The sequence below is a fragment of the Phyllostomus discolor genome, chromosome 3, assembly GCF_004126475.2.
Source record: "Phyllostomus discolor isolate MPI-MPIP mPhyDis1 chromosome 3, mPhyDis1.pri.v3, whole genome shotgun sequence".
Taxonomy (NCBI): domain Eukaryota; kingdom Metazoa; phylum Chordata; class Mammalia; order Chiroptera; family Phyllostomidae; genus Phyllostomus; species Phyllostomus discolor.
In genome coordinates, this window is record NC_040905.2 from 137745792 (window position 1) to 137769105 (window position 23314).

Below are 23314 nucleotides of genomic sequence, written 5' to 3' on the forward strand. Positions count from 1 at the left end.
GAAAGAAAATTAACAGTTATAAAAGAAGGATTTAATGTTATTATTGACAAAAATGTAGCACTAACAAACAGATGATCTGAACACTTTTTGAAAGCTCATAAAATAATCAAATGATGAAGCAATTATGTGAAGCAAAGGGGAGAAATAGGTATATGCAAAGTAACTATGAAAAGGAAGTAATGACCATCCAAACAGAAGATGTTCCAAAAATCACAAGAGACCACTGTGTACAACTGTATAAAAATAAATTTGAAAATCTAGATGAAATGCATAACTTCCTAGAAAAGAAAATGTATACAAACTGAGTATACTCCATAGAGATAGAAAGTTCAAATAGAATAATTTCATAGAAGAAATAGAGAAATGTGGCAAAGAACTCTCATGCACAAAAACATCAGGCCCAAATAAATAGTCATGGGTATTCTCAAGCATTTTAAAAAATATATTAAAATTTAAGTGATACTTAAATTACTTGAAAGCATTGAGAAGTAAAACATCTAAACATTTTATATAGAAGGCATAAGAATTATAACAAAGCCTGAAAAATGTTAAACACAAGACAGAAAACTGTTGAAGAACCTCACATATGAAGAGCAGAGCAAAAAAATCTGAATTATTCAATTAGAATCCAAGAGTACATTAAAATTATAACACATTATGACCAAGTGGGGCTTAGTCTAGAAGTGCTATGATAATTATTAGTAACCTTTAATATGCATTAGGTTAATTGGTATGATAGAGAAAAATCATGTGATTTTGACCAAAAAATTTCAAAACCTATTTCTTAAATAATGCTGCTTAATAAAAGAAGAACATACAGATTTTTACGTGATAAAACATCAGTGGTGGCTTATGTCTTACTTCATAGATATTATTAGATACTTGTCCATAATGTCAAGAAAACTGACCTGTGTTTTGCTACTATTTGATGTGTTTGTAGAAGTATTAGCCAATGAAATAGGCAAAGGAAAACTCTTAGAGGTATAAATATTGAAGAGTAAGAAAGCAAAATTGCATTTACTTCATCAGGGAGAAAGAGATGACCTAGGCAACTGTACTCACTTTTCTCTTTGATAAAGTGGACATTAGTCTTGATAACATGTGGTTACACTACCTTTAGGGAGTTGAATGGGAAAGAGGATAAGAGAACACCACATTTAAGGCACATACTCTATTAGTATTGCAGCCTTGTCCCTGAAACCATTAGTGTGCCTAACCTGCACAATCACATGATTTCCTTGCTGTTATCAACTGCATTTTACTTGGTATTATTAAGTTAAAAAACATGTCATTTACATCTTTTAAAACTGCCAAATTAATCATGGATATTGGGTATGTTAGAATACAAGTTAATATTCAAGGACTTCTATGAATATTTGGTTTCATTTTCATGCATTCTGTATTTATAATTTCATCTTTATATGCAATGTCAGTGACTCCCTTATCATTTTACATAGAGACCTAATAAAGAGAAGCTTGTGGGCAAATACAGCATCCTACAGAAGCTTTAGAAGATCTTTTTTAAAAGAAGTTGGGCCTTAACTCACCATGTGCTCTTTACTTTCTCTTTTCTAGGCATCTGTTTCATTATCTGTGAAATTATGCTACATCTCATACTTACACTGTTTATGTGGGTTGAATGAAAATAACATTGACATCATGAAATGAAGTGCTCTATATAAATGAGATGTATTATTTTTACAAAAATGAATTATTTAGAAAAATTGGAAATAACCACTTAAGGGGTAGAACATAACAGCTGTTGAACAGTATACTTATAGAACTAAAGTACATTTGGAAAAGGGTGCCAGGATCTGTAGTCTAATTTTATTTTTCAAAGTGAAATTACTGGAAGAATCTAGCTCTGCAGCACAATCCAATTATCTAAATTCAAATTGGCCTGGGAACAAAGGTTAATAACCTCATCTCTTTCAGGGTCTTGGTCTTAATTCGATTCCAAAAAATGAGCTGATTTACAGATTACCAAAATGGAACACACAATAATGCTTAAATTATCTAGTGACCAAATCCTCTGCTTTATTCTTGGGACTCAGAGTTTTGTTTTGGTTTCTGTTTTCCCATAGTTAGAACTGAAAAAAAAAATGTGTACTATCTGGATCTAGACTAATCAGATGATTGAAGTCCACAACCTTAAAAATTAGTTGGCAAAACTTGATGAACTTAGCACATCAGCAACAAAAATAGCATATGAGAGAGTCATTGTTATTATCCTTTTAAAAAATCTAGATCAACTTATGTGTCCTTAGGTAGAAGTTTTCTTTTTTCCATCACTCCATTATTAATTTTCTTAACCTTCAGGTACTCAGGAGATCAAATGTAATTCAGTTATGAGGAGACTAGATAAATGCCACTAGAAAAGACTGCATTATTAAGCAGGTTTGACTGGGTTGAACACTTAACTTTTATACATAAGACATCTTTGAAGTTTTTCAGACTCTTTTTATTACCATTAACATAGGTCCTTGAGTAGCTACAAGAAAAACAATGCCCCTTGAAACTGGTCCTGGAGGGGTAGTGTAAAGGAGAAATTGACCATTTTTAGTTAAATCCACTGAGAGTTACAGTTTTAACCACATCATGAATTAGCCATTTATATTATACTCCTTGATAGTAATAAAAATGAGGCGTACACATAGGTTACAAGAAGAAATACTCAAAATCGTAAACACATAAAAATAGGTTGAACCAGGATAACCTAAATAACTCTTTCAATGTTGACTATAACTGATTGTCAATTTGTTTTACCAGGGAAGTAATAATAAACAGTAAATCTGCATTTTGATTAACACAGAAACATATGACATACAGATTAGATAACTTTTATTTTAATATATTTTGAAAAATTTATAAGAGAATTTTATGAATACTGCTATTGTCTATCTTATTAAACACATGTGCTGAGAAAAGGTAAGGATCATTAACGTTTTCAACATGCTAATAAATTAAGCACATTTCTAGGTGTTAACAGAATGGTGTGAAAGTTCAAATGTTGGGCACATTTACATTCTATGTTTCATATTTCTGAAAAATTTCACATTTTTGTAAGAAGTATCTGCTTTACTAGATGCAAGGAAATATAAAGATTAAAACACAGGACTTTATAATAAAGACTACACAAAATTTGCTTCACTTAATCAAGTTTTATGTATCATTTTGATACCCATAGCAAAATGTTGGAAGAAAAAGTTCAGATGCTGCTAAGTCAAAAAATTTGGAAGTGAAAAACTTAAGTAATCAACCTTCAGATCACTGATATTCTAATCAATAAGGACTCAGCAAATCAAGCTAATGATTTTGGCATTTTCAGCAAAGAAGTGTTCTCTGTATTTGGAATATCTCATTCTAACTCAGGTGACATATACAATTGAAATTAAGGAGGCAATCAGTAAAAAAAGATACATTGAATTTCTTGAAATGGGCACAATTTCCTTTTTACATAAATGTCATAAGTACTTAGCCCTCTGTTGGGGCCCAATAAGGTGTTCCTCTCAGTGGTCCTGGCAAACCATTAGTATTATCATAGATGAAATTCACAGTAAAGCAGAATTCTCTCTTAAATAAGCAAAACTCATAAAAGTCCTGAAGTTTGGAAGAATATGAAAAGCAAGACAAATAGAATAACAAAACAGCTCTCTTCACTTCAGTTGTTATTCTGCAGCCCTTCTGAAAAATGAACAACAGCTTCCATACGAACAATTCTACTAAACCCAGGAACTTTGTCTTGTCGCTTTTACCCCAAAATCACCCACAGAGAGCCCCAGAAAAAGCCCAAACATTGTTACATTATCTTACTTTAATAGTGCTGCCTTAACTTTCTCTTCAGGTAAATCATATCATAAAGTGAAGAGAGAGGCAGATTTACTGTGAAACTAATTAACTGAAGCTGAGGTTATTTGTGCACCTGAGCTTCTGTGTGAGTGCGGGAGTTCTTAAGTGTTCCAGGTGGAGAGCAGAAGCCAGATTGCATTTGTGAAGCATTTCTAAGCAATTTTTTCTGGTAGAATGGCTAAAGAAACCACAGAAGATAGTTATGTACTTAGATTTTCAAGGCTTCTGTTAATTATTTTCACATTCTATGAAAACTTGAAAAGAGGTGGGATGTCTAGCTTTATTCAGCAGTATCTTTCTTAAGGAGGAAAGGCTAGGCATATAGTTATGAGAGAATGTCTGGTGTCCATTACAAAATAATAAAAAAATTACATTTATGTTCTAGAATGACAAGGATCTGTCTGAATTTTAAATCTCTATTAAAGATGTGTAATTATAAATGTCAATGTATAATATGTATGAGTACATAAAATAATTTTAGAATTTACTGTCTGGACCAGATAATCAATATTTCTAGGTTGTTTCTTTTTATGTTAGCTCCAGTGGCACCTATGATAATACTTCTGGCTCCATGTACTGCCCAAATGGAGTTAAACACAGGAGTTCACGTTCTTGCAATGTAAGAAAAAAATAATAAGCAGTTATATCTCAGAGTTCCACGTATAAGAATACCCTGACTTTTTGCAAATAAAGCTTTGCTCAGCTCCATGTTGATATGTTCAGTAAAAACGACTTGATTTTATGACTGCAGTGCATCAAAAGGTGTAGTTTCAATGCAATTTTTTTGTTTATTTTTCTTTTTTGGTAATTTTGCTTAATTTTTGTCCTTTTAAACACTAAATTACCTTTACATGTAGTAATGGCAAATAAAAAGGTGAAGTCACTTGCTTCCAGATCAGCCCTTATAATGAAGGCACTTTATTTCCCCTTCTTTAGAAAATTCAAGCATAAAAGACAATATACCTAAGAAATTAGGTTAAATTCAAAACAAACAAACAAAAAACCCCAAAACATACAACAATTAGACACATTATGCTGTTTCTGACTTTGTGGTGTCAGTGAATATTTATTCTGTCTTGGTCGTGTGCTCACTTATCTAAGTTTTTGAATAATATAAAGCTTTTTCTAGAGGATTTTTTACAACCTAATTATTCAACCAGAATGTGGAGACACAGTAAAATCTGTGTTCTAGACAGGCAGAGCATGGATGTGGTTTGAGGGGAGACACACTTGGTAAGATGTGTGAGTCCAGTCTGGGACCCTGTGACCCTCCATGTACTTTTTTAAATATTGGTTTTATATTCTCCTCGGAGAAGTAGGATTGTTTTTCTCAAAAGACAACAGAGCTTTTATTGCCTGGGTTATGATAAGAAAAATAGTCATTAGAAATCATGAAAATGATTCTAAAGAATGGTCACTCATCATATTACTCCACAAAAAAAAATCAAATTCACTTTGTACCCAAATCAATGCTACCATCTAATTTTCCAAATAAACTCAAGAATAGAGTGATTTTTGCACACAGGGAGAGTGTAGTCATCCATTGTTTAGTCAGTTCTATCTTAGAAAAAAAGCTTTATGTTGCACAGAGCTTGGAAAAAAGCTGCATAGAATTCTGTTAGATTTACTCTAATGGAAAGTAGGTAGAGTAAGTGATCACTTCTAAATTAAATAATTTAAAAAAAGAAAAATCAGTGAAACAGTTGTTATATGAAATGTTGTACTACAGTACTTTCTATAACTTATTAAATAAAATAACACAGTTTTGATTTTATATTTTCCAAAAAGAAGAAAAGCGTGATAGATTTTATGGCGAATGTTAAGGCTCTTAGATTTAAAAGTGGGAACTTAATCGAAAAGCATCCAAAAGATTTCTCAGCTTTTCTCTATCCACAGTATTTCCTTTAGTGGTTTTCATCTATTATTTTGACTGATAAAAACATTTCTGTGCATAAGGCTCCCAAATGGACTCTCTGAGACCCAAATTTGTATATATAGTACACGACTTTACCAATTCCATTTTTATTTTCAGAACGACCAAGACAAGAACTCATGATTTCTACCTTGTACAGACCCTAATGTATTCTCCCAGTTTTCCCATTACAACAAATAAAAGCATCCAGTAGCTTTACCCCAAATTGGCAGAATTCTTCCTTTCATCAAATTCCATATCTAATATTTCAATAACCACATATGTAATGAGTTACTTGTCTTTTCTCAACTTTCACAACTACTATCATGGTTCAAATCACTTCTATTTTTACCCCATTATTTTACTTTATTGTTATACTGTTCTGTCTTTAGCTCCCCTACAGTTCATTGTCTACATATCTTCTAGAATAATCTCAAAAATGTCAACAAATCTAGATTACTTGCCACAGTAAAAGTCCTCTGCCTCTTTATCATATCACTTGACATAAAGTTCATTCTTAGCGTGTAAGTACCTAATGATTTGGCCATCTAACTCTGAACTTGTTTCCTAACACACTTCCATAAATACCTGGGCTCAGATTCTTGCTTTCTTTATGTTCTTTGAAAAGTGGTTGCATTTCTACTGTAGAAGTTTTGCATTTGTTGTCCAAATGTCCTTTTCTTCAACTAGATCAGGCTCCTTCTTATCGTTTACAACCCAGGTTAAATCGTACCTTGCCAGCAAGGTATGTACCTTGCCTTCCATTATTGCTACCTCTAAATACCTCCCTACTTTCCCCCACTATAACCTTCTATCACACCACCTAGGTTTCCATTTTCATTACTCTTATCACTGTTTGAACTTATGCTACACATTTGAAAATGTGTCTGTCTGTACACTACAACCTTGGTGACTAGAATGTGTGTGCACAATTATAGAGCAAGTAGTAGAGGAAGAAAATATTTGTTAAAAATGAATAACTTTTCATTTTTAATGTATTCCTAGTCCACCAATAAGTTGATTTCTTTGTATTTCATATGAATCCCTCTTAATTTTTTTTACTCTCCTGTTTTGGAATTTATAGCTGCTCCCATCAGTTTCTATTATAATTAGAACTTTCTGGAAAATATTTACTGTATTTTGAGATGAGGGAAAATGTGTATCACTCTTTATACTAGAAGCTACCTTTAAACAGTGACTTTCCTTACATCTGGTCAACTCTTTTCTGTAACTCTTTCCAGTATTTGCCAATAAGGTAATCAAATATGCATTTGATTGTTGTTTTAATTAATGTTTATTTTGTTTCTGGTGAGTTGAAAATTATTTGCAGATTTGAGGTTATTCACCTCAAATCCTTCTGTGAAGGATTTGTGACAATTTTTTAAAAGATTTGTTTATTTTATTTAAAATGCTGGAAATTAAGAATATATATTTTAAACATGAAACATGCCCAAATTATAAAAATGTGAGGGGCTTAATGGTTTATACACCATTCTATATAAGAAACTTTACAGAAAATAATTTGAAATATTCTTTTCTGACCCAGTTTAACCCCAGAAATTTTAGCAGAATGAGAACTCTGCTTTTATATAACTTCATTCCTGTTTTAGACTCAGATTTTTTTGGTACAGATGTTCTTATGACTAAATTTTATTTTTTAATTTGTCAGGATAGGGAGGTAAAAGTAGGGATGTAATTTTGATTCCACACATTTAAATAATTGAAAAGAAATAAAGGAAAATAATTAGCTAAGACAGACTATAAGTGTGTAAGATTGAAAACACACCCCAGACAAATTTTAACACAGAGTAATAAGTAAGAGTATCTGGCTCATGGTATGTAAAAAGTAATAATACTAAAGTGCATATTTGTTAGGCTAGATTTTGTGGTGAAAGAAACATTCCCCAAATCTGTATCTTAACATAACAAAAGTTCATCTGTGTATTCTAGGTGTTCTTTGCTCCACATTGTTACTCAGAGATCCAGAGAAGCTTCAACATCTAGTAACTTCATGATGTGGGATGTGCACTCTGCCAGTTGCTGTACTCTGAAAATAGTCTGGAGGCATCATACTAACCCTTTCATGCTTTGGTATAGAATAGACACACATGACATCTCTGCCCACCATCCCTTCGACAAAATGAGTCATTAGCTACAGTGGGATCAGACAGAGAAGTGAAAATCTATACCTGTACTATCTCTGCCACAAAATATAGGTAATACAGTTGTGATATAATTTCCAGCAGAATTAATAATAAAAAGGTACAATGCATATATTTTAACAAAATATTCCCCATGTCCTTTATTTTATCTTGGTGGTATATAATATAGATATATACAAACTTCAAAAGTTTTGCTTCACTATATGATCTAGAAACAACAGGGTGAGTAATTAATTATTGTCAAAGGGAAGGGGGGATTTTTTTCCTTGGGATCATCCTGTTCAATTTAAATTAGTGATTAAGATAAGATATGTACTTTCATAAATTTTCTACTGATAAAAATATTCTGTTTCTAAATTGAGAATTTAGGGATATTAGTTCAGTGAATTCTAGAAGAAAATTGCTGTTTTATTGTCAAGTTATAGTTAATAACATAGATATATATACATCAATTTTTATTTATTGATTTCAGACAGCAAGAGGAAGAAAGAAACATCAATTCTGTAGTCCCACTTATTTATGCATTTATTGGTTGATTCTTGTATGTGCTCAGACCAGGGATCAAACCCACAAATCTGGTATATCGGGATGACACTCTAACCAACTGGGATACCTGGCTGGGAATATAGTTAATCACAAGTATATTTTACCTTTTACATGGAGAGTAATTGTTCTACATGTCAAAACATTACTATATCTGGCTTTCTGATGATTAGAGAAATGGATTTTATCCCACTTATGCTTAATCATTTTGATTACTTATTATTATGAAATTGTTATATTAATTTATAGATACTTTTATTGGGATTACAGAAGTTGTTAAACATTCTATTTTTATATTTTCATATGATAATTTTATATTATCAATGATTTTTTCAGCATAAGAATATCTAACCAGTATATGCTTAGGAGTGATAAGAAAGAAGTAAATGTAAAATTTAATGAATATGGGTACATGACCTGGGTCATAATACTGTATTCATGTGTTACATTTTTTATATGACTTGAATATTTCTTTGAGTATATTTCATTGCTAGATTATTCACTATTTTCTTGTTTCTCTGTCTAATTTTTAGAGTATAGTGCTAATTTTATTTTAATTTATTTTTATTTTTGTTTATGCTGTTAAAGTTGTCCCAGTTTTTCCATCTTCACCCCCTTCTGCCCAGCTCACCCACCATGGCCATAGTCAATCCCCATACCATTGTTTATGTCCATGGCTCCTTCATATCTGTTCTTTGACTAATCCTTTCAGCCTCTTTCAAGCAACACCTCCCTCCCTTCTTCCCTCTTACAGCTTTCAATCTGTTCTGTGATTCTACATCTGTTTCCATTTTAAGCATTAGTTTATTTTGTTCATTAGATTCCTCTTATAAATAAGATCATATGATATTTTTCTTTCACCAATTGCCTTATTTCACTTAGCATAGTAGTCTCCAATTTCATCCGTGATTGCAAAAGGTGGAAATTCCTTCTCTTTTTTCTTGCTGCATAGTACTTTATTGTGTAAATGTACTACAATTTTGAAAACTCATCTACTGTTGGGCACTAAGACTGTTTCCAACTCTTGACTATAGTGAATAGTGCTGCTATGAATGTAGGGGTACATAAGTTCTGAATTGGTGTTTCTGGATTCTTAGGGTATATTCCCAGCAGTGGAATTACTGGATTCAAAGGTAGTTCCATTTTTAATGTTATTTGAGGAACTCCAATACTGTTTTTCACAGTGGCTGCAATAGTCTGTATTCCCACCAAAAGTGCAATAAGGTTCTTTTTTCTCTATATTCTTGCCAGCACTTGTGGTTTGTTCCTTTATTAATGATAGCCATTTGGGAAGGTTTGAAGTGCTATCTCATTGTTGTTTTAATTTGTATCTCTCAAGCTACTGATGTTACACATTTTCTTGATGTGGCTGTGGGCCATCTGTATGCCCCCCTTGGAGAAATGTCTATTCCAGTCCTCTGACCATTTTTTAATCGGATTCTTTGACTTCTTGGTATTGAGACATGTGAGTTCTTCATTTATTTTGGAGATTAAACACTTGTCTGATGTATCAATGGCAAATATGTTCTCCTATACGGCTGGTAACCTTTTCATTTTGATGATGGTTTCTTTAGTGGTGCAGAGCTTTTTAATTTGATGAAGTCCCATTTTTTTCCTTTATTCCTTTGCCCTGGGAGATATATCAGCAAAAATATTCCTACATGGGATATCTGAAAATTTACTGCCTATGTTTTCTTCTAGGACTTTTAAGGTGTTACAACATATATTTAAGTCTTCTATCCATTTTGTGTTTATTCTGGTGTATGGTGTAAGTTGTTATTCTAGTTTCATTTTTTTGCATGTACCAGTCCAGTTCTCCCAACACCATTTTTTGAAGAGGCTATTTTTACTCCACTATATGCTCATGACAACTTTGTCAAATATTAACTGACCACAGAGATGTGGGTTTATTTCTGGGCTCTCTATTCTTTTTTTTTTTTAGTTTAGTTTTTATTCACTTTTTAAAACACTTTTTTACTGTTGTTCAAGTACAGTTTTCTGCCTTTTCCTCCCACCCCTCCCCACCACCCCAGCCATCCCCACCTCCCTCCACTGTTTCCACCCCACCCTTGTTATTGTTCATGTGTCCTTTATAATAATTCCTGCAAACCCTTCACCCTTTCCCCTATGATCCCCTCCCCTCTCCCCTCTGGTCACTGTCAACCTGTTCTCAATTTCAATGTCTTTGATTATATTTTGCTTGCTTGTTCATTTTATTGATTAGGTTCCTATTAAAAGTTCCATAGATCTATGTGTCTGTTCTTATACCAGTACCAAATGTTCTGATTACAGTGGCCTTGTAGTATGCTTTGATATCAGGTATTGTGATCTCTTATAGGGAACTTTTCTTCATGGTGTGGGAATGTAGCCCAGCCCCCACTCAGAAAGGCCAGTGGGAAGTGAGGTTCTGGAACAGAGGAGCCATGCCCACAGATAGGGTCTCCTGTGTGGAATCAGACCTGCATTGTACCTAGGCTGCTATGAGACTTGCTTTTGCTAAAACTCCCTCACACTGAATTGAGGAAGTAAGTGCTTACTGCAACTTCCTAAAATCTGAGCTAAACCTCTCAAGTATGGAGTGTAACCAGTCCAACCACCTTTCCCTTTACATTTGCAAATATCCTTCTTCTTTGATGTAATTAGCAACATCCTCTCCTTTGTTGTGTGTGAAAGGTAAACACCTAATGTGAACCTGTGCATAGTAAATGAGGACCAGCCTAGATGCAATGTGTCCAGAAAAACAATAAAAGCCTGTCCAGGCAGGGGTCGGGGCCCTCTCTCACTTAAAGAGCAGCCATGCCGTCGCTTTTCTCCACAGGATTTCTGTAGTCCATGTGTATTTGTTCATAGCAGCCACAACACACACGGATTCTGCTGGCCAGGATCTGCATCAGTCCCCCAATTTTGTTCTTCTTTCTCAAGATTGCTGAGGTTATTCAGGGTCTTTTGGGTTCCATATAAATTTTTAGAATATTTGTTCTAGATTTGTGAAATATGCCATTGGTATTTTAAGAGGAGTTGTGTTGAATCTGCAGAATGCTTTGGGTAGTATGGTTATTTTAATGATGTTAATTCTTCCTATTCATGAACACAGTATATGCTTCCATTTATTTGTATCTTCCCCAATTTATTTTTTCAGTGTTTTATAGTTTTCTGAGTACAGGTCTTTTACCTCCATGGTTAAATTTATTCCTAGGTAATTTATTTATTTATTTTTTTGTGAGTGGCTATGGTGAATGGGATTTTTTTCTTAGTTTATCTTTCTGATAGTTCATTGTTGGTGTACGAAAATGCCATCGATTTCTGAATATTGACTTGGTATCCCACTATTTTGCCAAATTCACTTATTAGGTTGTATAGTTTTTCAGTGGAATCTATAGGGTTTTCTATGTACAGTCTTTTGTCATCTGCCAATAATGACAGTTTTAATTACTTCTTCTAGTTTGGATGCCTTTTCTTTCTTCTTCTCGTCTGATCACTGTGGCTACAATTTCCAGAACTATGTTAAATAAGAGTGTCAAAAGCAGACAACCTTGTATTGTCCCAATCTTAAAGGAAACATTTTTAGTTTTTGCCCATTGAATATGATGTTGGCAGTAGGTTATTTGTATATGGCCTATTGTTGGGGGCCACCCTGCCTGGTCTCAGGAAGCTGTAACCCCCCGTGACTTAGGCTGAGTGAAAAACCTCCAGACCAGGAGCCACTGAGGGGACAAAAACTTATTTCCGTGGCTTGAACGGCAGTTAATGACGGGTAACAATTCTCTTGGATAGAGAATGAATCTAAGACAGACGAGTTCATGAAGGAATGACAGAAATCAGACTCACGGGGCTGTGGAAATGAAAGGGTGATCAGACATCAACCCCTGCCCCCTTTGGCTTTGTCAAAGCCTGAGTCTTTGCTCTTGAATGTGAGAAATCCAAGTCTCCTGGCTGCCCTTGTCTTCTGAGACCTGCAGGGGCAAAATAGCCCAGACCAGAAATGGCAGACCCCTGGGGTAATCAGGCCTGGGACATAAAATATGCAAGATCCTGTGAGATTTGTTTGCTGGAGGATGTTATTATCTTGGAATTTAAAAACGCAGGCAGGAAACTTTTTGGAGCCTATACCTCTTTCATGTGTTAAAAACCCCAAACCTTCCCCGGGTTCTCAGCAGGAGTGCTGCCTCCACCTTTGTAAGTTGTTTACATCTTTTGATCTTTTCTGCCAGACTGTGAATCCACAAACTAAGTCTGTTTTCTCAATAAAAATCTGCTTGGGTATGGACATGGGGCTCTCCCCATGTGAGGAGTGGCCATTTTGTCCCGATTCTCCCACAGGACCTGGTTGTCTCTGTGTATGTCTTTAGCATGTTTTGACGAACATCTGCAGCCGAGATGGATACTACTGGCTGGTATCTGCCACAGCCTATATTATGTTGAGGTAAACTCTCTCTATAATCACTTTCCTGAGTGTTTTTTTTATCATAGACATATGCTGGATTTTATCAAACATTTTTTCAGCATCTATTGATATAATCATGTGATTTTTTGTCCTTCATTTTCTTTATGGTGTGATATATTACGTTTATTGATTTGTGACTATTGTACCATCCTTGTATCAATGGAATAAATCCCACTTGATCATAGTGTATGATATTTGAAAATGGCTACTGAATTCAGTTTGGTAGTATTTTGTTGAGAATTTTAGCATCAATGCTTATCAGAGATATTGGTAATTTGCCTCCTTTGTTGTGCCTTTACATGGTTTTTGGATTAGGATAACACTGGCCTCATAAAAAGGATTTGGAGTCTTGCTTCCCTCTTCTTGAATTTTTTGGAATAGTTTGAGAAGGATAGGTGTTAGTTCTTCTTTGAATATTAGGTAAAATTTGCCTGTGAAGCCATCTGGTCCAAGGCTTTTTTGTGTTCCAGAAGTATTTTGAATACTGCTTCAATTTCACTTGTTGTTATTGGTCTATTCAGGTTGTATGCTTCTTCTTTATTTAGTTTTGGAAGATTTTATGTTTCTAGAAATTTGTCCATTTTGTACAGGCTTTCCAATTTCTTGGCACATAGTTGTTCACAGTAATTGCTTAAAATCTTTTGTGTTTCTGTGGTATTAGTTGTTACTTCTCCTGTTTCATTTTTTATTTTATTTATTTGGATCTTGTCTCTGTTTTTCTTGATGAATCTGATTAAATGTTTGTCAATTTTGTTCATATTTTCAGTGAACCAGCTCCTGGGTACTTTGATCCTTGAATTATTGTTTTAGTTCCTATGTCATTTAATTTTCTCTGCTCTTGATTATTTCCTTCTTGCTACTTTATTTATTTGTTTTTTTCTATTTCTTTTAGATGTAGGGTTAGGTTGTTCATTTGAGATTTTTCTATCTGCATTAGTTAGATCTGTATTGTTATGAACTTCTCTCTTAGGACTGCCTTTGTTGTGTTCCATATGCTTTGAATTATTGTCTGTTCATTTTCATTTGTTTCCAAGTACTTTTTTTGATTTCCTGAGGCGGATGCTGTAGGGAAGCCCTTTATGTAGTTTATGTGGGCTTTCCTGTTGTATTGGGGTTGATTTTTTTTTTGTCTCATTTGTTGGTGGATTCTTCCCTCTGGCTGGCTACCTGAGAGTCTCAACCCATACCATATCTGGTGTGTTATTTTATAGGTCCTGACATAATGAACAAAATAACACAGAAAACAAAATCCACACCAGCAGAAATATTCCTCAACAACAGCAATATTGTCAAATGAGCATGTTGGGAACAAGGAAATTAAGAACTAAATTTAACCTTAATAGACAAGAACCACATTGTAGCTAAAAGGAAATGATAAGGGAGACATAAGTACGGTTAAGCAAACATCATGTGTTGAGCAGATCCTCTCCCCTGGGTAGGCTAGATAAGCAATGCTTTGTAGTTTTTAATGAGAAAATAGGAACCTAGCTAGCTAGAGCCAGGAGATTACTAGGTTAATGAATAAACATCCTGCCTTCCCGCCTTATGCAAAAATGCTTGGTTTGAAATTCCTGCGCACGGTCTCTGTAAGTGAATTGCTAACTGCCACATCCGCTTCTATATAACGCTTGATTGCCCACCCATATATAAGAACGTAGTTGTAAGCGCTCGGCGCATCTCCCATTTGCAGCTCCTTGTGGGCACTGTGTCACTGGACACTTTGAGAGTTCGCCCCTGTGCAGGTTAAACTTGGCCAATAAAGTAACATCTTTGATACCCTGGGAGTCTCTGATATTGGTTCTCGCATGTGCTGGATGCAACATTTGGAGGCCCCAGCGAGATCTCCCTTATTGATGGAGTTTCAGTTCGGAGACTGGACAGGCAGCTCGAGCTGAGTAAGTATTCGCTGAGGATCCTCTTTTGGTTTCTGGTTTCTGGGCTCCGGAGCAATCTTACCCTGAGGTAGAGGTGGGACGCTGCCGGTAGCCTACCTAGGGACCTCCAGAGGCGGGACGCCGCTCCTGGAATTTGGTTTTGGAAATTAAGTAGTGACCAGTCACGTCAGGTTCCCTTCCCTTTTGCGCCGTACCGCACTGCGATTGAAATATTTGAGTGTATGAGTGAACGAGCTCATGAATGACTGTGTTTGTAGCCCCATGGGGAAACCTACGGGGCATGAGAGGGCCCTAACCTGCGGATCCTGTGTCAGATCATACGGCATAACGGTTGGCAGTCTAACCTGGACTCTGATCGGGCAACCTTAGCCAAGATCAACATCACCTCGCGAGAGGGCAGGCCAGGCGGGCGAGCGACTGTGTTTTGTGTCTCGTCTAGTCTGTCCTTTGTGAAACGAATAGACTTTTGAATTACATGCCTGGAGTGAACGATCCTTATTGTGTCCGGACTCTGTTTGGTTTTGCTTTTTTTGGGTGGGCTGTCTTTGTGATTGTCGCTTTAATCCTAGAACCTCCATACCAGATCCAGATGGGACAAAAGAGTAGGTGCCGGGCTCACCCCTTGACTGTTTGTTGAAGAACTTCTCAGATTTCCAGAGGAGGGCAAGGGGTTATGGCGGGCCTCCGCCAGATCCAGAGTTCCTCCGCACCCTTAGTCAGCTCGAATGGCCTACATTTGATGTTGGGTGGCCCGCGGAAGGGACTTTTGACCTACCGACTCTTTTTGCTGTTCGAGCCACAGTATACAGGGTTCCCCATCTGGACCAGTTCCTTTATATAGATGTCTGGGTCGACATCGCCACCGAGCGGCCCCAGTACACCAAGAAGTGTCAGGGTGGAAATCAGAGAGGGAGGCGGGCGGTGTGCCTAGCATCAACGGGGAATAAGGCAAAGGGGAGGGGAACTGAGACCCCGGTCACCGCATCAGGCAGGCCCCTGGGACGGTCGAGACTGTACCCCATCTTACCAGGGCCACTGGAGGACCATTTAGATCCTGTGAATGCACCCCCGCCTTATCCCTGGAAGGAGGAGCCTGATTCTTCCTTGCAGGAGATAGGTGGAGTTTCCAGCCCCCCACATACTCGAGGGGGAACTTGCTATGGAACGGGCGAGGGAGGCACCGCCACGTTGCCTTCAGCAGGAGGCGCCCCCGGTACCGAATGCCCCGCCGTAGGCACCCCCACGGTTAATCTATGTTCCCTTTTCCACTAGTGATTTGTATAATTGGAAGCATCAGAATCCCCCGTTTTCTGAGAAACCCCAGGGATTGATTTCCCTCCTAGAAACTATTTTTAGGACTCACCAGCCAACTTGGGATGATTGTCAGCAGATTTTGCAGACTCTCTTTACATCAGAGGAAAGAGACCGTATTATAAGGGAGGCGGCAAAATCTGTATTAGGACAGGAGGGGGAGACAATAGCTGATAGAAGGGAGATTGAGGACATTCTCCCCTCTCAACCCCCTGCTTGGACCCTAATACTACTGGGGAAAGGGACTCGCTCCTCCAGTATTGCCGGGCTCTACTCAGGGGACTCAAGGCAGCAGCAAGGAAACCTACCAATTTTAGCAAAGTTAGCGAGGTTATTCAGGGCAGGGAAGAATCCTCCGCTGCATTCTTAGAGAGACTTATGGAGGCATATAGGGTATATACTCCCCTAGACCCTGAGGCAGAAGAGAATCGAAGACTGATAAATATAGCTTTTGTAACACAGGCTGCCTCAGACATCAGAAAGAAACTACAGAAAATAGAAGGATTTGAAGGAGAAAATAGAAGTAAGCTACTAGAAATAGCTCAGAAAGTCTATGTGAATAGAGATGACCCAGAAGTTGGTAGAGCAAAGAAGTTGCCAAGATCTTACTGGCAGCACAGCAACCCCCAATCAAGGGAAAGGGAAAAGGAGGGGGCTCACAGAGAAGCCAGAAGCGGCGAGTAGATAAAGACCAGTGTGCGTACTGCAAGGAAAGAGGACATTGGAAGCGAAACTGCCCCAAGATACTGGCAGGAGGATCAGAGCAGCAAAAGGGCCCCGAGGTGTTGCTCCAGACCCTGGACTGACGGGGCCAGGGCTCCATTCCAGTTGGCTCCCAGGAGCCCATGGTGACTTTGACAGTCGAAGGTAAGCCTATAGACTTCCTGGTCGACACGGGAGCCACCTATTCAGTTTTAAAGCAACCTCAAGGACAGATCCAGAAAGCAACTACCAGAATAGTGGGGGCCACGGGCAAGGCAGAAGCATATCCGTGGGCCACTGCACGAATAACTAATCTAGGAAAAGGAACAATTACTCACTCTTTCCTAGTCGTTCCAGATTGCCCCTACCCATTGCTCAGGAGAGATCTATTGCAGAAGCTTCGGGCTACCATAACCTTCAGGCAAGTAAACGATTCCCAGAAAGCCGGGAAGCCAGAGTCAACCTAGACATAACTGTTCCGCTGTCTGAGGAATACCTACTGGCCACCATCTAAGAAGGTAAGGAGGAGACAGCGGGAGTCCTGGACGACTTATTGGCAAAAATACCTGGTGTATGGGCGGAGACCAACCCACCTGGATTGGCGGCTCACCAACCACCTGTCCTGGTACAACTGCTGAGCACTGCTAGCCGGGTCAGAATCTGGCAGTATCCGGTTCCAGCACGGGCTAAACAGGGAGTTGCGCGGCACTTGCGGCGCTTACTCGAAGTGGGGATACTTCGCCAGTGCCAATCAGCTTGGAACACCCCTCTACTCCCAGTCCAGAAGCCGGGGACACTTGACTACCGCCCCATGCAGGATTTACGGGAAGTGAATGCGAGGGTAGAAACGATCCACCCTACGGTGCCCAACCCGTATACCCTGTTAAGCTCATTTCCTCCAACGCACACCTATTATTCAGTCCTAGACTTAAAGGATGCATTTTTCTGTATCCCGTTGGCATCCCAGAGCCAAGGCATCTTTGCCTTCAAATGGAATGATCCCCAGAACGGGCTAGTGGGCCAGTTCACCTGGACTCGGCTACCACAAGGGTTTAAGAACTCCCCCACCATTTTTAATGAGGCTCTAAGCATGGACTTACAGGCTTTCCGATCGTCACACCTGTCAGTGGTGGTATTGCAGTATGTTGATGACATCCTCATAGCCGCGAAGAGCAAGGAAGAATGTGAGACGGCCACCATGGACTTACTGCAGGACCTCGAACAGATGGGGTATCGAGTCTCTGCCAAGAAGGCCCAAATCGTGACGCAAACTGTAAGTTATTTGGGGTATAACTTGCAGGGGGCCAGAGGACCTTGTCCAGCCGGCGGATTCAGACGGTCCTGCAAATCCCAGAGCCCACCAGCAAACGACAGGTGCGTGAATTCCTAGGAGCGGTAGGATACTGCCGACTCTGGACCCTGGGTTTCGCAGAATTGGCCAGACCCTTACACGAATTAACCCGGGGAAAAGAGGAATCATTTACACAGACAGATAAGGAGAGGCAGGCATTCCAAGCCCTCAAGGAAGCATTAGTGGCCGCCCCGGCCCTGGCTCTGCCTGATCCAGCCAAGCCCTTCTGGCTATTTGTGGCCGAGAAGGGAGGGATTGTGCTAGGAGTACTCAGCCAGGAACTTGGGCCGTGGAAGAGACCAGTGGCCTATCTATCCAAGAAGTTAGACCCAGTAGCCTCTGGGTGGCCCACCTGCCTGAGGGCACTTGCCGCCACGTCAGTCCTAGTCAAGGAGGCAAGTGAATTGACTTTGGGACAGGACATACAGGTGATCAGCGAACATTATGTTGAGCAGGTCCTCAGGGCACCCCCTGACCGGTGGCTATCTAATGCTCGGCTAACACACTCACAGGCACAGCTGCTCAATCCACTATCTGTTCGTTTCCTGAAAACCACGGCCCTCAATCCAGCTACCCTTCTGCCCGTGCCAGACTCCACCGTGGCCCATGATTGCAAACAAATTCTGGACACTGTGACTGGCTCCCATCCAGATTTGAAAGACCAGGCATATGAAAAAGTTGATTTAACCCTGTTCACAGATGGTAGCAGTTTTGTCATGGATGGGTCAAGGCATGCAGGAGCAGCAGTGACCACGGAAGATGAAGTATTATGGCAGAAGGCTCTGCCCGCAGGAACCTCTGCACAATGGGCTGAGTTAATTGGACTAACCCGAGCCCTGCAGATGGCGGAGGGAAAAACTGCCAATATTTATACTGACAGCCGGTATGCCTTTGCCACTGCCCATGTACATGGAGCCATATACAGGGAACGAGGCCTCCTAACTGCAGGAGGGAGAGACATTAAGAATAAGGATGAAATCCTTGCTCTATCAGATGCTATATGGTTACCTACTAAGGTTGCTATTATCCATTGCAAAGGACATCAGAAAGGAGATTCACCAGTCGAGAAGGGAAATCGACTGGCAGACTCGGCTGCAAGGGAGGCCGCACTTGGTCCCCCAGAGACTGTGCTCCCTCTGCTGCCTCAGCCTACGTTACCCCCTCACCCCAGTTATACACCTGAGGAAGAACAAGATGGAAAGAGACTGGGGGGAACACAAGATCAACAAGGATGGATAGAATTACCAGACTCAAGACTCTACCTGCCCCAAGGACTTATGAGGCAGATTATCAAAGACATTCACACCAGCACACACCTAGGACAAAATAAATTAGAACAATAGCTCAGGAATGACAAATGTTATCCAGTCAATTGCCTCCAGGTGTAGCACGTGTGCTAAGGTAAACCCATCAAGTAAGAAACTGCCTCCTTTGGTTAGATACAGAGGAAGCACTCCAGGAGAACTCTGGGAAATAGACTTTACTGAGACGACCCCTGGAAAGTATAGTTATAAGTATCTGTTAGTCTTAATAAATACTTTCTCTGGGTGGGTAGAGGCATTCCCCACTCGAGGAGAAACAGCATCCACGGTGTGTAAGATCCTCCTACGAGAAATTGTACCCAGATATGGCATACCCCTTGCCCTAGGCTCAGCTAATGGGCCAGCCTTTATATCTGCCATATCACAAGAACTAGCCATAAAATTTGGTATTAAGTGGAAGTTACATTGTATATATAGACCGCAAAGCTCAGGACAGGTAGAGAGGACGAATAGGACTCTTAAAGAAACTATAATTAAGTTAAGGGAGGAGACCGGCGAAAACTGGGTGGAGCTACTCCCTTTTGCCCTTTTGAGAACACGGTGTACCCCTTACCGAAAGAAATGGACACCATATGAAATCATGTTTGGGCAGCCAGTGCCACTTGTGCCCCGCCTAACCACTGAGGAACTAGAGATGCCTAATTGTAACTTTCTAAAGTCCTTACAGGCTTTGCAGCAAATTCGACGAGAGGTGCGAATCCTCCGGCAGGCAATCAAGGCAGAAAAGACCGAAAGTGCCGAACTACCAGAAGCACCAGAACCTGGACAGTGGGTATGGATCCTGAACCATAGGAGAGGTAACCTGGAGCCTTGGTGGACTGGACCCTTTCAGGTACTGCTAAGTACCCCCTCCGCAGTTCGGGTGGCTGAGAAACCCTACTGGATCCACCTCTCCCACACCAAGTCAGCCCACTGTCCCGAGGATAGCCAGCAAAAATGGCTAGTCAAACAAAAGCCAGGAGAGCCCTTGAAACTCACCTTCTCCTCTGCCTAGGGCTAGTAGTGTCCTGGAGTCTAGCCTGCTCTGGCTCAGGGCTAGACAAACAAGACTGGGTTTTAATTAGAACTGCTGATGGTACAGTGATTGCCACCAATGGAACACGGGAAAATGCTCCAGTCTCCCTAAAAACAACCTTTCTAAGTTTTTTGCTGACCATTTCTGTGACTCTGATGCAGCCTGGCGGAACCATGCCTCTGAGAACGGGCCTCTCGGACATAATCTCCCTTCGTCCTACTTGCTAGGGTACGGAGCCCAGTGTGATCCAGCCTTAAAGAATAGAAATCTCTGGTTTAGCCCTCATTATGGATGCCCTGAGCCGCCAAGAGGACAACACCGAACTTGTGGATCCCTATTATTGTAAGGCCTGGGGCTGTGAGACACTGGCTAAGACTTGGAGCCCAGGAGCGGGGCAAGATAAGCATATCACCCTCAGCCAGATATCACCCCAACCTGACAGGAAAAGCTCCAAGTGTGCTACAGATAATTGTAATCCAAAAATTATCACCATCCTAAATCCAGGCGACCCAGAAAGGGTTAAGGGAAGGACATGGGGATTAAGGCTATATCTTGCAGGCACTGATCCAGGAAGCTGCCACCATTAGGAAGCTGCCAACTCAGGGCAGACCTCTCCTAAGGGGACTAGGAAGCAGGTTGCCCCCTAGACCGGCAAGGCCAGTCATCATTCCTCCGAGTGGGACTGAGCAGCCAACAGAAGAAGACCCCCTTGACCAGAATAGGACAGACATTCCTCCGCCGAGCCCGGAGGAACTAGAACTGTATCTGCCTTTTTACTCGCCTAGCCCATTAATAGGCAGACCCCATCATAGAGAGACTGATACTTTAAACCTGTTAGATAAAGTATTCCTTTTCTTCAATAATACACAACCTAATATTATTGAGTCTTGCTGGTTGTGTTTAAGTCCCAGGATTCCCTTTTATGTCAGCTTAGGGGCTAACACCTCAGCGAAAGGAGAGCTAACCCCAACCTCAGTCTCCCTCACAGGCAGGGATAGTCCAAGCCAAAACCAAAGCCAGCTAAAGGACTGTTCCTTGGGAAATCCTCTTACCCTGGCAGAGTTCCATGGAAGGGGTACTTGCTACCTCCTACCTAATTATACCCTAAGGCAGTCTAACTACAGTGATTACTGTCTTAACCAAGAAATCATACCCCTTGACCGGGAGAACCCAACAATCATAAAAGCTCCCGAAGGTATATGGTTTATATGTACCCAAGGAATTTTTAAATGCCTATATCCTACCACCCCTGAGTTATGTATAACCGCCTATATTATACCCCAGGTCTACCTGTATGGAGGTAATCCAGACTTCCTTATTGCCCCGCCAAGAAAAGCTAAGAGGGTTCCTCTACTAATCCCTATTGTAGCCACTATTGGGATAATAGGGTCAGCTGCAGTTGGAACAGCAGCTTTCATACAAGGAGAAACCAGCCTCAGACAGCTGTCTCAAATGTTTACCAAAGACATCTCTCTCCTTCAAGATCAGATAATATATCTAGAGCGTCAAGTAGACTCCCTGGCAGAAGTAGCTCTCCAAAACAGACGTGGATTAGATCTTATATTCCTCAAGCAAGGAGGACTTTGTGTTGCCTTAGGAGAGGAGTGCTGCTTTTATGCCAATCATTCGGGAGTAATTAAAGAGAATATCAAGGCCTTAACCAAAAGGCTCAGGGATAGAGACAATGAAGAAGAAAACTCCAATTGGTATGCCTCTATATTTAAAACCTCCCCATGGCTAACCACCCTTCTGTCTGCAATTGCAGGACCCCTCCTTCTGCTCCTGTTATTGGTTACCATAGGACACTGTATTCTAAATAAGATCATAACCTTTATTAAAGAAAGAATGGAAATAGTAAAGCTAATGGTTCTATCCCAACCCTATACTATGATTCCTAATGATGAAGAGTCAAGGGTTTGACAAACCCCAAAGAGAAAACAGGGGAATGTTGGGAATAAGGAAGTTAAGAACTAAATTTAACCTTAATAAACAAGAACCACATTGTAGCTAAAAGGAACTGATAAGGGAGACAAAGTGCAGTTAAGCAAACATTCTGTGTCAAGCAGATGCTCTCTCCTGGGTAGGCTAGATAAGCAATGCTTTGTAGCTTTAAATTTTTTTTTTTTTGAATTTTACCCCTGTTCCAGCACGCGGGTCCCTATAAGCAAATAGCTACTGCCACATCAGCTTCTGTGATAACGCTTGCCTGCACACCCCTATATAAGGACTTAGTTGTAAGCGCTCGGGGCGTCTCTCGTTTGCAGCTCCTCATGGGCACTGTGTCGCTGGACACTCTGAGAGTTTGCCCCTGTGCAGGTTAAACTTGGCCAATAAAGTAACATCTTTGATACCCTGAAAGTCTCCGATATTTGTTCTCGCATTTGCTGGATGCTACAAGCACAGATTAATAACAGTGGAAAGAGAAAAATAATATTATAATAAAGTAAAAAAGAGTATGAGAATTAAAGAGAAAAATGAAATTGAGAAGGTAGAGGGAGAAGAAATAGTAAGTAGCAGAAAATAGAATCAAAGAGAAGAAAGGAAAAATAAAATATAAAACATAAATAAGAAAGGGAAAGAAGAAGGCAAAATGGAGTAAAAAATAGAGAGTAAAATATGAGGTTTGGTATTAAAAAATTGTGAACAAATAGGAACAAAATCAAATAAAAACAACTACAGCAATGTCAGTAACAAATGGACAAAGATTAATAAAGGTGGGAAGAGAATAAGAATATAGTAAGAAAGAGAAAAAGAATAATAGATGACTAAAAGAAAGAAAATGATTTTGAGATTATAGAGGGAGGAGAA